The sequence below is a fragment of the Panthera onca genome, chromosome Y (genome assembly GCF_046562875.1).
Source record: "Panthera onca isolate mPanOnc1 chromosome Y, mPanOnc1 haplotype 2, whole genome shotgun sequence".
Classification (NCBI taxonomy): domain Eukaryota; kingdom Metazoa; phylum Chordata; class Mammalia; order Carnivora; family Felidae; genus Panthera; species Panthera onca.
In genome coordinates this window covers 30,547,269-30,560,693 of record NC_138358.1, presented here as the reverse complement: position 1 = coordinate 30,560,693, position 13,425 = coordinate 30,547,269, and positions in this window count along the sequence as shown.

Genomic DNA, 13,425 nt, shown 5'->3' with positions numbered 1-13,425 from the left:
GCCGAATCCCAGGCCCGGCTGCAGCTGCCGAGAGGATTCCGGAGGCCTCCTCGACCAGGGGCCCAATCACGTGTGTGGCCTTGGCAGCCAAAGACGGATCCTGACCGGCACGGTCCCTTGTGCCCTCAACTCAGCCCTTCGGGGAGACCACGGCCCTGCTGTGGGTTCGGCGCCTGGAGCCTCCTGGGACCTAACCCTAACCCTAACCGTACCCCGAACCGGGACCCTCCACCGCAACCTAAGCCTGCCTCGAACCCTAACCCTGCAAGTGAGCCGCCTTCGGGCATGGGCCCTCACTTCAGCCCTCGAGGGAGATCACGAGACTGGAGTCGATTCAGCCCTGGCGACGTCCCTGGGCCGAACCCTAAGCCTAGCTGAGGCTCCCTCCCCATGGGGACCCAATGCCAACGTCTGACAACACCACGCGCCTGGGGTCCGGAAGCGGTGCAGGCTGACTCGGCATGGAACCTGGAAGCTCACCATGTGGTTTCCCCGCCTGGCTGCAGCTGAGCGAGAGGATTCCGGAGGCCTCCTCGACCGGGGGCCGATCGACGTCTGTGGCCCTGGCAGCCAAAGCCGGATCCTGACCGGCACCGTCCCTTGTGTCCTCAACTCAGCCCTTCGGGGAGACCACGGCCCTGCGGTGGGTTCGGCGCCTGGAGCCTCCTGGGACCTAACCCTAACCCTAACCCGACACCGAACGGGGACCCTCCACCGACACCTACGCCGGCCTCGAACCCTAAGCCTGCACTTGAGCCGCCTTGCTGCATGGGCCCTCACTTCAGCCCTCGAGGGAGATCACGAGACCGGAGTCGCTTCGGCCCTGGCGACGTCCCTGGACCGAACCCTAACCCTAGCTAAGGCTCCCTCCCCAAGAGGACCCAATGCCCGCGTCGGACAACACCACGCGCCTGGCGTCCGGAAGCGGTGCAGGCTGACTCGGCATGGAACCTGGAAGCTCACCATGCCGAATCCCAGGCCCGGCTGCAGCTGCCGAGAGGATTCCGGAGGCCTCCTCGACCAGGGGCCCAATCACGTGTGTGGCCTTGGCAGCCAAAGACGGATCCTGACCGGCACGGTCCCTTGTGCCCTCAACTCAGCCCTTCGGGGAGACCACGGCCCTGCTGTGGGTTCGGCGCCTGGAGCCTCCTGGGACCTAACCCTAACCCTAACCGTACCCCGAACCGGGACCCTCCACCGCAACCTAAGCCTGCCTCGAACCCTAACCCTGCAAGTGAGCCGCCTTCGGGCATGGGCCCTCACTTCAGCCCTCGAGGGAGATCACGAGACTGGAGTCGATTCAGCCCTGGCGACGTCCCTGGGCCGAACCCTAACCCTAGCTGAGGCTCCCTCCCCATGGGGACCCAATGCCAACGTCTGACAACACCACGCGCCTGGGGTCCGGAAGCGGTGCAGGCTGACTCGGCATGGAACCTGGAAGCTCACCATGTGGTTTCCCCGCCTGGCTGCAGCTGAGCGAGAGGATTCCGGAGGCCTCCTCGACCGGGGGCCGATCGACGACTGTGGCCCTGGCAGCCAAAGCCGGATCCTGACCGGCACGGTCCCTTGTGCCCTCAACTCAGCCCTTCGGGGAGACCACGGCCCTGCTGTGGGTTCGGCGCCTGGAGCCTCCTGGGACCTAACCCTAACCCTAACCGTACCCCGAACCGGGACCCTCCACCGCAACCTAAGCCTGCCTCGAACCCTAACCCTGCAAGTGAGCCGCCTTCGGGCATGGGCCCTCACTTCAGCCCTCGAGGGAGATCACGAGACTGGAGTCGATTCAGCCCTGGCGACGTCCCTGGGCCGAACCCTAACCCTAGCTGAGGCTCCCTCCCCATGGGGACCCAATGCCAACGTCTGACAACACCACGCGCCTGGGGTCCGGAAGCGGTGCAGGCTGACTCGGCATGGAACCTGGAAGCTCACCATGCCGAATCCCAGGCCCGGCTGCAGCTGCCGAGAGGATTCCGGAGGCCTCCTCGACCAGGGGCCCAATCACGTGTGTGGCCTTGGCAGCCAAAGACGGATCCTGACCGGCACGGTCCCTTGTGCCCTCAACTCAGCCCTTCGGGGAGACCACGGCCCTGCTGTGGGTTCGGCGCCTGGAGCCTCCTGGGACCTAACCCTAACCCTAACCGTACCCCGAACCGGGACCCTCCACCGCAACCTAAGCCTGCCTCGAACCCTAACCCTGCAAGTGAGCCGCCTTCGGGCATGGGCCCTCACTTCAGCCCTCGAGGGAGATCACGAGACTGGAGTCGATTCAGCCCTGGCGACGTCCCTGGGCCGAACCCTAAGCCTAGCTGAGGCTCCCTCCCCATGGGGACCCAATGCCAACGTCTGACAACACCACGCGCCTGGGGTCCGGAAGCGGTGCAGGCTGACTCGGCATGGAACCTGGAAGCTCACCATGTGGTTTCCCCGCCTGGCTGCAGCTGAGCGAGAGGATTCCGGAGGCCTCCTCGACCGGGGGCCGATCGACGTCTGTGGCCCTGGCAGCCAAAGCCGGATCCTGACCGGCACCGTCCCTTGTGTCCTCAACTCAGCCCTTCGGGGAGACCACGGCCCTGCGGTGGGTTCGGCGCCTGGAGCCTCCTGGGACCTAACCCTAACCCTAACCCGACACCGAACGGGGACCCTCCACCGACACCTACGCCGGCCTCGAACCCTAAGCCTGCACTTGAGCCGCCTTGCTGCATGGGCCCTCACTTCAGCCCTCGAGGGAGATCACGAGACCGGAGTCGCTTCGGCCCTGGCGACGTCCCTGGACCGAACCCTAACCCTAGCTAAGGCTCCCTCCCCAAGAGGACCCAATGCCCGCGTCGGACAACACCACGCGCCTGGCGTCCGGAAGCGGTGCAGGCTGACTCGGCATGGAACCTGGAAGCTCACCATGCCGAATCCCAGGCCCGGCTGCAGCTGCCGAGAGGATTCCGGAGGCCTCCTCGACCAGGGGCCCAATCACGTGTGTGGCCTTGGCAGCCAAAGACGGATCCTGACCGGCACGGTCCCTTGTGCCCTCAACTCAGCCCTTCGGGGAGACCACGGCCCTGCTGTGGGTTCGGCGCCTGGAGCCTCCTGGGACCTAACCCTAACCCTAACCGTACCCCGAACCGGGACCCTCCACCGCAACCTAAGCCTGCCTCGAACCCTAACCCTGCAAGTGAGCCGCCTTCGGGCATGGGCCCTCACTTCAGCCCTCGAGGGAGATCACGAGACTGGAGTCGATTCAGCCCTGGCGACGTCCCTGGGCCGAACCCTAACCCTAGCTGAGGCTCCCTCCCCATGGGGACCCAATGCCAACGTCTGACAACACCACGCGCCTGGGGTCCGGAAGCGGTGCAGGCTGACTCGGCATGGAACCTGGAAGCTCACCATGTGGTTTCCCCGCCTGGCTGCAGCTGAGCGAGAGGATTCCGGAGGCCTCCTCGACCGGGGGCCGATCGACGACTGTGGCCCTGGCAGCCAAAGCCGGATCCTGACCGGCACGGTCCCTTGTGCCCTCAACTCAGCCCTTCGGGGAGACCACGGCCCTGCTGTGGGTTCGGCGCCTGGAGCCTCCTGGGACCTAACCCTAACCCTAACCGTACCCCGAACCGGGACCCTCCACCGCAACCTAAGCCTGCCTCGAACCCTAACCCTGCAAGTGAGCCGCCTTCGGGCATGGGCCCTCACTTCAGCCCTCGAGGGAGATCACGAGACTGGAGTCGATTCAGCCCTGGCGACGTCCCTGGGCCGAACCCTAACCCTAGCTGAGGCTCCCTCCCCATGGGGACCCAATGCCAACGTCTGACAACACCACGCGCCTGGGGTCCGGAAGCGGTGCAGGCTGACTCGGCATGGAACCTGGAAGCTCACCATGTGGTTTCCCCGCCTGGCTGCAGCTGAGCGAGAGGATTCCGGAGGCCTCCTCGACCGGGGGCCGATCGACGACTGTGGCCCTGGCAGCCAAAGCCGGATCCTGACCGGCACGGTCCCTTGTGCCCTCAACTCAGCCCTTCGGGGAGACCACGGCCCTGCTGTGGGTTCGGCGCCTGGAGCCTCCTGGGACCTAACCCTAACCCTAACCGTACCCCGAACCGGGACCCTCCACCGCAACCTAAGCCTGCCTCGAACCCTAACCCTGCAAGTGAGCCGCCTTCGGGCATGGGCCCTCACTTCAGCCCTCGAGGGAGATCACGAGACTGGAGTCGATTCAGCCCTGGCGACGTCCCTGGGCCGAACCCTAACCCTAGCTGAGGCTCCCTCCCCATGGGGACCCAATGCCAACGTCTGACAACACCACGCGCCTGGGGTCCGGAAGCGGTGCAGGCTGACTCGGCATGGAACCTGGAAGCTCACCATGTGGTTTCCCCGCCTGGCTGCAGCTGCCGAGAGGATTCCGGAGGCCTCCTCGACCAGGGGCCCAATCACGTGTGTGGCCTTGGCAGCCAAAGACGGATCCTGACCGGCACGGTCCCTTGTGCCCTCAACTCAGCCCTTCGGGGAGACCACGGCCCTGCTGTGGGTTCGGCGCCTGGAGCCTCCTGGGACCTAACCCTAACCCTAACCGTACCCCGAACCGGGACCCTCCACCGCAACCTAAGCCTGCCTCGAACCCTAACCCTGCAAGTGAGCCGCCTTCGGGCATGGGCCCTCACTTCAGCCCTCGAGGGAGATCACGAGACTGGAGTCGATTCAGCCCTGGCGACGTCCCTGGGCCGAACCCTAAGCCTAGCTGAGGCTCCCTCCCCATGGGGACCCAATGCCAACGTCTGACAACACCACGCGCCTGGGGTCCGGAAGCGGTGCAGGCTGACTCGGCATGGAACCTGGAAGCTCACCATGTGGTTTCCCCGCCTGGCTGCAGCTGAGCGAGAGGATTCCGGAGGCCTCCTCGACCGGGGGCCGATCGACGTCTGTGGCCCTGGCAGCCAAAGCCGGATCCTGACCGGCACCGTCCCTTGTGTCCTCAACTCAGCCCTTCGGGGAGACCACGGCCCTGCGGTGGGTTCGGCGCCTGGAGCCTCCTGGGACCTAACCCTAACCCTAACCCGACACCGAACGGGGACCCTCCACCGACACCTACGCCGGCCTCGAACCCTAAGCCTGCACTTGAGCCGCCTTGCTGCATGGGCCCTCACTTCAGCCCTCGAGGGAGATCACGAGACCGGAGTCGCTTCGGCCCTGGCGACGTCCCTGGACCGAACCCTAACCCTAGCTAAGGCTCCCTCCCCAAGAGGACCCAATGCCCGCGTCGGACAACACCACGCGCCTGACGTCCGGAAGAGGGGCAGGCTGACTCGGCATGGAACCTGGAAGCTCACCATGCCGAATCCCAGGCCCGGCTGCAGCTGCCGAGAGGATTCCGGAGGCCTCCTCGACCAGGGGCCCAATCACGTGTGTGGCCTTGGCAGCCAAAGACGGATCCTGACCGGCACGGTCCCTTGTGCCCTCAACTCAGCCCTTCGGGGAGACCACGGCCCTGCTGTGGGTTCGGCGCCTGGAGCCTCCTGGGACCTAACCCTAACCCTAACCGTACCCCGAACCGGGACCCTCCACCGCAACCTAAGCCTGCCTCGAACCCTAACCCTGCAAGTGAGCCGCCTTCGGGCATGGGCCCTCACTTCAGCCCTCGAGGGAGATCACGAGACTGGAGTCGATTCAGCCCTGGCGACGTCCCTGGGCCGAACCCTAACCCTAGCTGAGGCTCCCTCCTCATGGGGACCCAATGCCAACGTCTGACAACACCACGCGCCTGGGGTCCGGAAGCGGTGCAGGCTGACTCGGCATGGAACCTGGAAGCTCACCATGTGGTTTCCCCGCCTGGCTGCAGCTGAGCGAGAGGATTCCGGAGGCCTCCTCGACCGGGGGCCGATCGACGTCTGTGGCCCTGGCAGCCAAAGCCGGATCCTGACCGGCACCGTCCCTTGTGTCCTCAACTCAGCCCTTCGGGGAGACCACGGCCCTGCGGTGGGTTCGGCGCCTGGAGCCTCCTGGGACCTAACCCTAACCCTAACCGTACCCCGAACCGGGACCCTCCACCGCAACCTAAGCCTGCCTCGAACCCTAACCCTGCAAGTGAGCCGCCTTCGGGCATGGGCCCTCACTTCAGCCCTCGAGGGAGATCACGAGACTGGATTCGATTCAGCCCTGGCGACGTCCCTGGGCCGAACCCTAACCCTAGCTGAGGCTCCCTCCTCATGGGGACCCAATGCCAACGTCTGACAACACCACGCGCCTGGACTCCGGAAGCGGTGCAGGCTGACTCGGCATGGAACCTGGAAGCTCACCATGTGGTTTCCCCGCCTGGCTGCAGCTGAGCGAGAGGATTCCGGAGGCCTCCTCGACCGGGGGCCGATCGACGTCTGTGGCCCTGGCAGCCAAAGCCGGATCCTGACCGGCACCGTCCCTTGTGTCCTCAACTCAGCCCTTCGGGGAGACCACGGCCCTGCGGTGGTTTCGGCGCCTGGAGCCTCCTGGGACCTAACCCTAACCCTAACCCGACACCGAACGGGGACCCTCCACCGACACCTACGCCGGCCTCGAACCCTAAGCCTGCACTTGAGCCGCCTTGCTGCATGGGCCCTCACTTCAGCCCTCGAGGGAGATCACGAGACCGGAGTCGCTTCGGCCCTGGCGACGTCCCTGGACCGAACCCTAACCCTAGCTAAGGCTCCCTCCCCAAGAGGACCCAATGCCCGCGTCGGACAACACCACGCGCCTGGCGTCCGGAAGAGGGGCAGGCTGACTCGGCATGGAACCTGGAAGCTCACCATGCCGAATCCCAGGCCCGGCTGCAGCTGCCGAGAGGATTCCGGAGGCCTCCTCGACCAGGGGCCCAATCACGTGTGTGGCCTTGGCAGCCAAAGACGGATCCTGACCGGCACGGTCCCTTGTGCCCTCAACTCAGCCCTTCGGGGAGACCACGGCCCTGCTGTGCGTTCGGCGCCTGGAGCCTCCTGGGACCTAACCCTAACCCTAACCGTACCCCGAACCGGGACCCTCCACCGCAACCTAAGCCTGCCTCGAACCCTAACCCTGCAAGTGAGCCGCCTTCGGGCATGGGCCCTCACTTCAGCCCTCGAGGGAGATCACGAGACTGGAGTCGATTCAGCCCTGGCGACGTCCCTGGGCCGAACCCTAACCCTAGCTGAGGCTCCCTCCCCATGGGGACCCAATGCCAACGTCTGACAACACCACGCGCCTGGGGTCCGGAAGCGGTGCAGGCTGACTCGGCATGGAACCTGGAAGCTCACCATGTGGTTTCCCCGCCTGGCTGCAGCTGAGCGAGAGGATTCCGGAGGCCTCCTCGACCGGGGGCCGATCGACGTCTGTGGCCCTGGCAGCCAAAGCCGGATCCTGACCGGCACCGTCCCTTGTGTCCTCAACTCAGCCCTTCGGGGAGACCACGGCCCTGCGGTGGGTTCGGCGCCTGGAGCCTCCTGGGACCTAACCCTAACCCTAACCCGACACCGAACGGGGACCCTCCACCGACACCTACGCCGGCCTCGAACCCTAAGCCTGCACTTGAGCCGCCTTGCTGCATGGGCCCTCACTTCAGCCCTCGAGGGAGATCACGAGACCGGAGTCGCTTCGGCCCTGGCGACGTCCCTGGACCGAACCCTAACCCTAGCTAAGGCTCCCTCCCCAAGAGGACCCAATGCCCGCGTCGGACAACACCACGCGCCTGGCGTCCGGAAGCGGTGCAGGCTGACTCGGCATGGAACCTGGAAGCTCACCATGCCGAATCCCAGGCCCGGCTGCAGCTGCCGAGAGGATTCCGGAGGCCTCCTCGACCAGGGGCCCAATCACGTGTGTGGCCTTGGCAGCCAAAGACGGATCCTGACCGGCACGGTCCCTTGTGCCCTCAACTCAGCCCTTCGGGGAGACCACGGCCCTGCTGTGGGTTCGGCGCCTGGAGCCTCCTGGGACCTAACCCTAACCCTAACCGTACCCCGAACCGGGACCCTCCACCGCAACCTAAGCCTGCCTCGAACCCTAACCCTGCAAGTGAGCCGCCTTCGGGCATGGGCCCTCACTTCAGCCCTCGAGGGAGATCACGAGACTGGAGTCGATTCAGCCCTGGCGACGTCCCTGGGCCGAACCCTAACCCTAGCTGAGGCTCCCTCCCCATGGGGACCCAATGCCAACGTCTGACAACACCACGCGCCTGGGGTCCGGAAGCGGTGCAGGCTGACTCGGCATGGAACCTGGAAGCTCACCATGTGGTTTCCCCGCCTGGCTGCAGCTGAGCGAGAGGATTCCGGAGGCCTCCTCGACCGGGGGCCGATCGACGTCTGTGGCCCTGGCAGCCAAAGCCGGATCCTGACCAGCACCGTCCCTTGTGTCCTCAACTCAGCCCTTCGGGGAGACCACGGCCCTGCGGTGGGTTCGGCGCCTGGAGCCTCCTGGGACCTAACCCTAACCCTAACCCGACACCGAACGGGGACCCTCCACCGACACCTACGCCGGCCTCGAACCCTAAGCCTGCACTTGAGCCGCCTTGCTGCATGGGCCCTCACTTCAGCCCTCGAGGGAGATCACGAGACCGGAGTCGCTTCGGCCCTGGCGACGTCCCTGGACCGAACCCTAACCCTAGCTAAGGCTCCCTCCCCAAGAGGACCCAATGCCCGCGTCGGACAACACCACGCGCCTGGCGTCCGGAAGCGGTGCAGGCTGACTCGGCATGGAACCTGGAAGCTCACCATGCCGAATCCCAGGCCCGGCTGCAGCTGCCGAGAGGATTCCGGAGGCCTCCTCGACCAGGGGCCCAATCACGTGTGTGGCCTTGGCAGCCAAAGACGGATCCTGACCGGCACGGTCCCTTGTGCCCTCAACTCAGCCCTTCGGGGAGACCACGGCCCTGCTGTGGGTTCGGCGCCTGGAGCCTCCTGGGACCTAACCCTAACCCTAACCGTACCCCGAACCGGGACCCTCCACCGCAACCTAAGCCTGCCTCGAACCCTAACCCTGCAAGTGAGCCGCCTTCGGGCATGGGCCCTCACTTCAGCCCTCGAGGGAGATCACGAGACTGGAGTCGATTCAGCCCTGGCGACGTCCCTGGGCCGAACCCTAACCCTAGCTGAGGCTCCCTCCCCATGGGGACCCAATGCCAACGTCTGACAACACCACGCGCCTGGGGTCCGGAAGCGGTGCAGGCTGACTCGGCATGGAACCTGGAAGCTCACCATGTGGTTTCCCCGCCTGGCTGCAGCTGAGCGAGAGGATTCCGGAGGCCTCCTCGACCGGGGGCCGATCGACGTCTGTGGCCCTGGCAGCCAAAGCCGGATCCTGACCGGCACCGTCCCTTGTGTCCTCAACTCAGCCCTTCGGGGAGACCACGGCCCTGCGGTGGGTTCGGCGCCTGGAGCCTCCTGGGACCTAACCCTAACCCTAACCCGACACCGAACGGGGACCCTCCACCGACACCTACGCCGGCCTCGAACCCTAAGCCTGCACTTGAGCCGCCTTGCTGCATGGGCCCTCACTTCAGCCCTCGAGGGAGATCACGAGACCGGAGTCGCTTCGGCCCTGGCGACGTCCCTGGACCGAACCCTAACCCTAGCTAAGGCTCCCTCCCCAAGAGGACCCAATGCCCGCGTCGGACAACACCACGCGCCTGGCGTCCGGAAGCGGTGCAGGCTGACTCGGCAAGGAACCTGGAAGCTCACCATGCCGAATCCCAGGCCCGGCTGCAGCTGCCGAGAGGATTCCGGAGGCCTCCTCGACCAGGGGCCCAATCACGTGTGTGGCCTTGGCAGCCAAAGACGGATCCTGACCGGCACGGTCCCTTGTGCCCTCAACTCAGCCCTTCGGGGAGACCACGGCCCTGCTGTGGGTTCGGCGCCTGGAGCCTCCTGGGACCTAACCCTAACCCTAACCGTACCCCGAACCGGGACCCTCCACCGCAACCTAAGCCTGCCTCGAACCCTAACCCTGCAAGTGAGCCGCCTTCGGGCATGGGCCCTCACTTCAGCCCTCGAGGGAGATAACGAGACTGGAGTCGATTCAGCCCTGGCGACGTCCCTGGGCCGAACCCTAACCCTAGCTGAGGCTCCCTCCCCATGGGGACCCAATGCCAACGTCTGACAACACCACGCGCCTGGGGTCCGGAAGCGGTGCAGGCTGACTCGGCATGGAACCTGGAAGCTCACCATGTGGTTTCCCCGCCTGGCTGCAGCTGAGCGAGAGGATTCCGGAGGCCTCCTCGACCGGGGGCCGATCGACGTCTGTGGCCCTGGCAGCCAAAGCCGGATCCTGACCGGCACGGTCCCTTGTGCCCTCAACTCAGCCCTTCGGGGAGACCACGGCCCTGCTGTGGGTTCGGCGCCTGGAGCCTCCTGGGACCTAACCCTAACCCTAACCGTACCCCGAACCGGGACCCTCCACCGCAACCTAAGCCTGCCTCGAACCCTAACCCTGCAAGTGAGCCGCCTTCGGGCATGGGCCCTCACTTCAGCCCTCGAGGGAGATCACGAGACTGGAGTCGATTCAGCCCTGGCGACGTCCCTGGGCCGAACCCTAACCCTAGCTGAGGCTCCCTCCCCATGGGGACCCAATGCCAACGTCTGACAACACCACGCGCCTGGGGTCCGGAAGCGGTGCAGGCTGACTCGGCATGGAACCTGGAAGCTCACCATGTGGTTTCCCCGCCTGGCTGCAGCTGAGCGAGAGGATTCCGGAGGCCTCCTCGACCGGGGGCCGATCGACGTCTGTGGCCCTGGCAGCCAAAGCCGGATCCTGACCGGCACCGTCCCTTGTGTCCTCAACTCAGCCCTTCGGGGAGACCACGGCCCTGCGGTGGGTTCGGCGCCTGGAGCCTCCTGGGACCTAACCCTAACCCTAACCCGACACCGAACGGGGACCCTCCACCGACACCTACGCCGGCCTCGAACCCTAAGCCTGCACTTGAGCCGCCTTGCTGCATGGGCCCTCACTTCAGCCCTCGAGGGAGATCACGAGACCGGAGTCGCTTCGGCCCTGGCGACGTCCCTGGACCGAACCCTAACCCTAGCTAAGGCTCCCTCCCCAAGAGGACCCAATGCCCGCGTCGGACAACACCACGCGCCTGGCGTCCGGAAGAGGGGCAGGCTGACTCGGCATGGAACCTGGAAGCTCACCATGCCGAATCCCAGGCCCGGCTGCAGCTGCCGAGAGGATTCCGGAGGCCTCCTCGACCAGGGGCCCAATCATGTGTTTGGCCTTGGCAGCCAAAGACGGATCCTGACCGGCACGGTCCCTTGTGCCCTCAACTCAGCCCTTCGGGGAGACCACGGCCCTGCTGTGCGTTCGGCGCCTGGAGCCTCCTGGGACCTAACCCTAACCCTAACCGTACCCCGAACCGGGACCCTCCACCGCAACCTAAGCCTGCCTCGAACCCTAACCCTGCAAGTGAGCCGCCTTCGGGCATGGGCCCTCACTTCAGCCCTCGAGGGAGATCACGAGACTGGAGTCGATTCAGCCCTGGCGACGTCCCTGGGCCGAACCCTAACCCTAGCTGAGGCTCCCTCCCCATGGGGACCCAATGCCAACGTCTGACAACACCACGCGCCTGGGGTCCGGAAGCGGTGCAGGCTGACTCGGCATGGAACCTGGAAGCTCACCATGTGGTTTCCCCGCCTGGCTGCAGCTGAGCGAGAGGATTCCGGAGGCCTCCTCGACCGGGGGCCGATCGACGTCTTTGGCCCTGGCAGCCAAAGCCGGATCCTGACCGGCACCGTCCCTTGTGTCCTCAACTCAGCCCTTCGGGGAGACCACGGCCCTGCGGTGGGTTCGGCGCCTGGAGCCTCCTGGGACCTAACCCTAACCCTAACCGTACCCCGAACCGGGACCCTCCACCGCAACCTAAGCCTGCCTCGAACCCTAACCCTGCAAGTGAGCCGCCTTCGGGCATGGGCCCTCACTTCAGCCCTCGAGGGAGATCACGAGACTGGATTCGATTCAGCCCTGGCGACGTCCCTGGGCCGAACCCTAACCCTAGCTGAGGCTCCCTCCCCTTGGGGACCCAATGCCAACGTCTGACAACACCACGCGCCTGGACTCCGGAAGCGGTGCAGGCTGACTCGGCATGGAACCTGGAAGCTCACCATGTGGTTTCCCCACCTGGCTGCAGCTGAGCGAGAGGATTCCGGAGGCCTCCTCGACCGGGGGCCGATCGACGTCTGTGGCCCTGGCAGCCAAAGCCGGATCCTGACCGGCACCGTCCCTTGTGTCCTCAACTCAGCCCTTCGGGGAGACCACGGCCCTGCGGTGGGTTCGGCGCCTGGAGCCTCCTGGGACCTAACCCTAACCCTAACCCGACACCGAACGGGGACCCGCCACCGACACCTACGCCGGCCTCGAACCCTAAGCCTGCACTTGAGCCGCCTTGCTGCATGGGCCCTCACTTCAGCCCTCGAGGGAGATCACGAGACCGGAGTCGCTTCGGCCCTGGCGACGTCCCTGGACCGAACCCTAACCCTAGCTAAGGCTCCCTCCCCAAGAGGACCCAATGCCCGCGTCGGACAACACCACGCGCCTGGCGTCCGGAAGCGGTGCAGGCTGACTCGGCATGGAACCTGGAAGCTCACCATGCCGAATCCCAGGCCCGGCTGCAGCTGCCGAGAGGATTCCGGAGGCCTCCTCGACCAGGGGCCCAATCACGTGTGTGGCCTTGGCAGCCAAAGACGGATCCTGACCGGCACGGTCCCTTGTGCCCTCAACTCAGCCCTTCGGGGAGACCACGGCCCTGCTGTGGGTTCGGCGCCTGGAGCCTCCTGGGACCTAACCCTAACCCTAACCGTACCCCGAACCGGGACCCTCCACCGCAACCTAAGCCTGCCTCGAACCCTAACCCTGCAAGTGAGCCGCCTTCGGGCATGGGCCCTCACTTCAGCCCTCGAGGGAGATCACGAGACTGGAGTCGATTCAGCCCTGGCGACGTCCCTGGGCCGAACCCTAACCCTAGCTGAGGTTCCCTCCCCATGGGGACCCAATGCCAACGTCTGACAACACCACGCGCCTGGGGTCCGGAAGCGGTGCAGGCTGACTCGGCATGGAACCTGGAAGCTCACCATGTGGTTTCCCCGCCTGGCTGCAGCTGAGCGAGAGGATTCCGGAGGCCTCCTCGACCGGGGGCCGATCGACGTCTGTGGCCCTGGCAGCCAAAGCCGGATCCTGACCGGCACCGTCCCTTGTGTCCTCAACTCAGCCCTTCGGGGAGACCACGGCCCTGCGGTGGGTTCGGCGCCTGGAGCCTCCTGGGACCTAACCCTAACCCTAACCCGACACCGAACGGGGACCCTCCACCGACACCTACGCCGGCCTCGAACACTAAGCCTGCACTTGAGCCGCCTTGCTGCATGGGCCCTCACTTCAGCCCTCGAGGGAGATCACGAGACCGGAGTCGCTTCGGCCCTGGCGACGTCCCTGGACCGAACCCTAACCCTAGCTAAGGCTCCC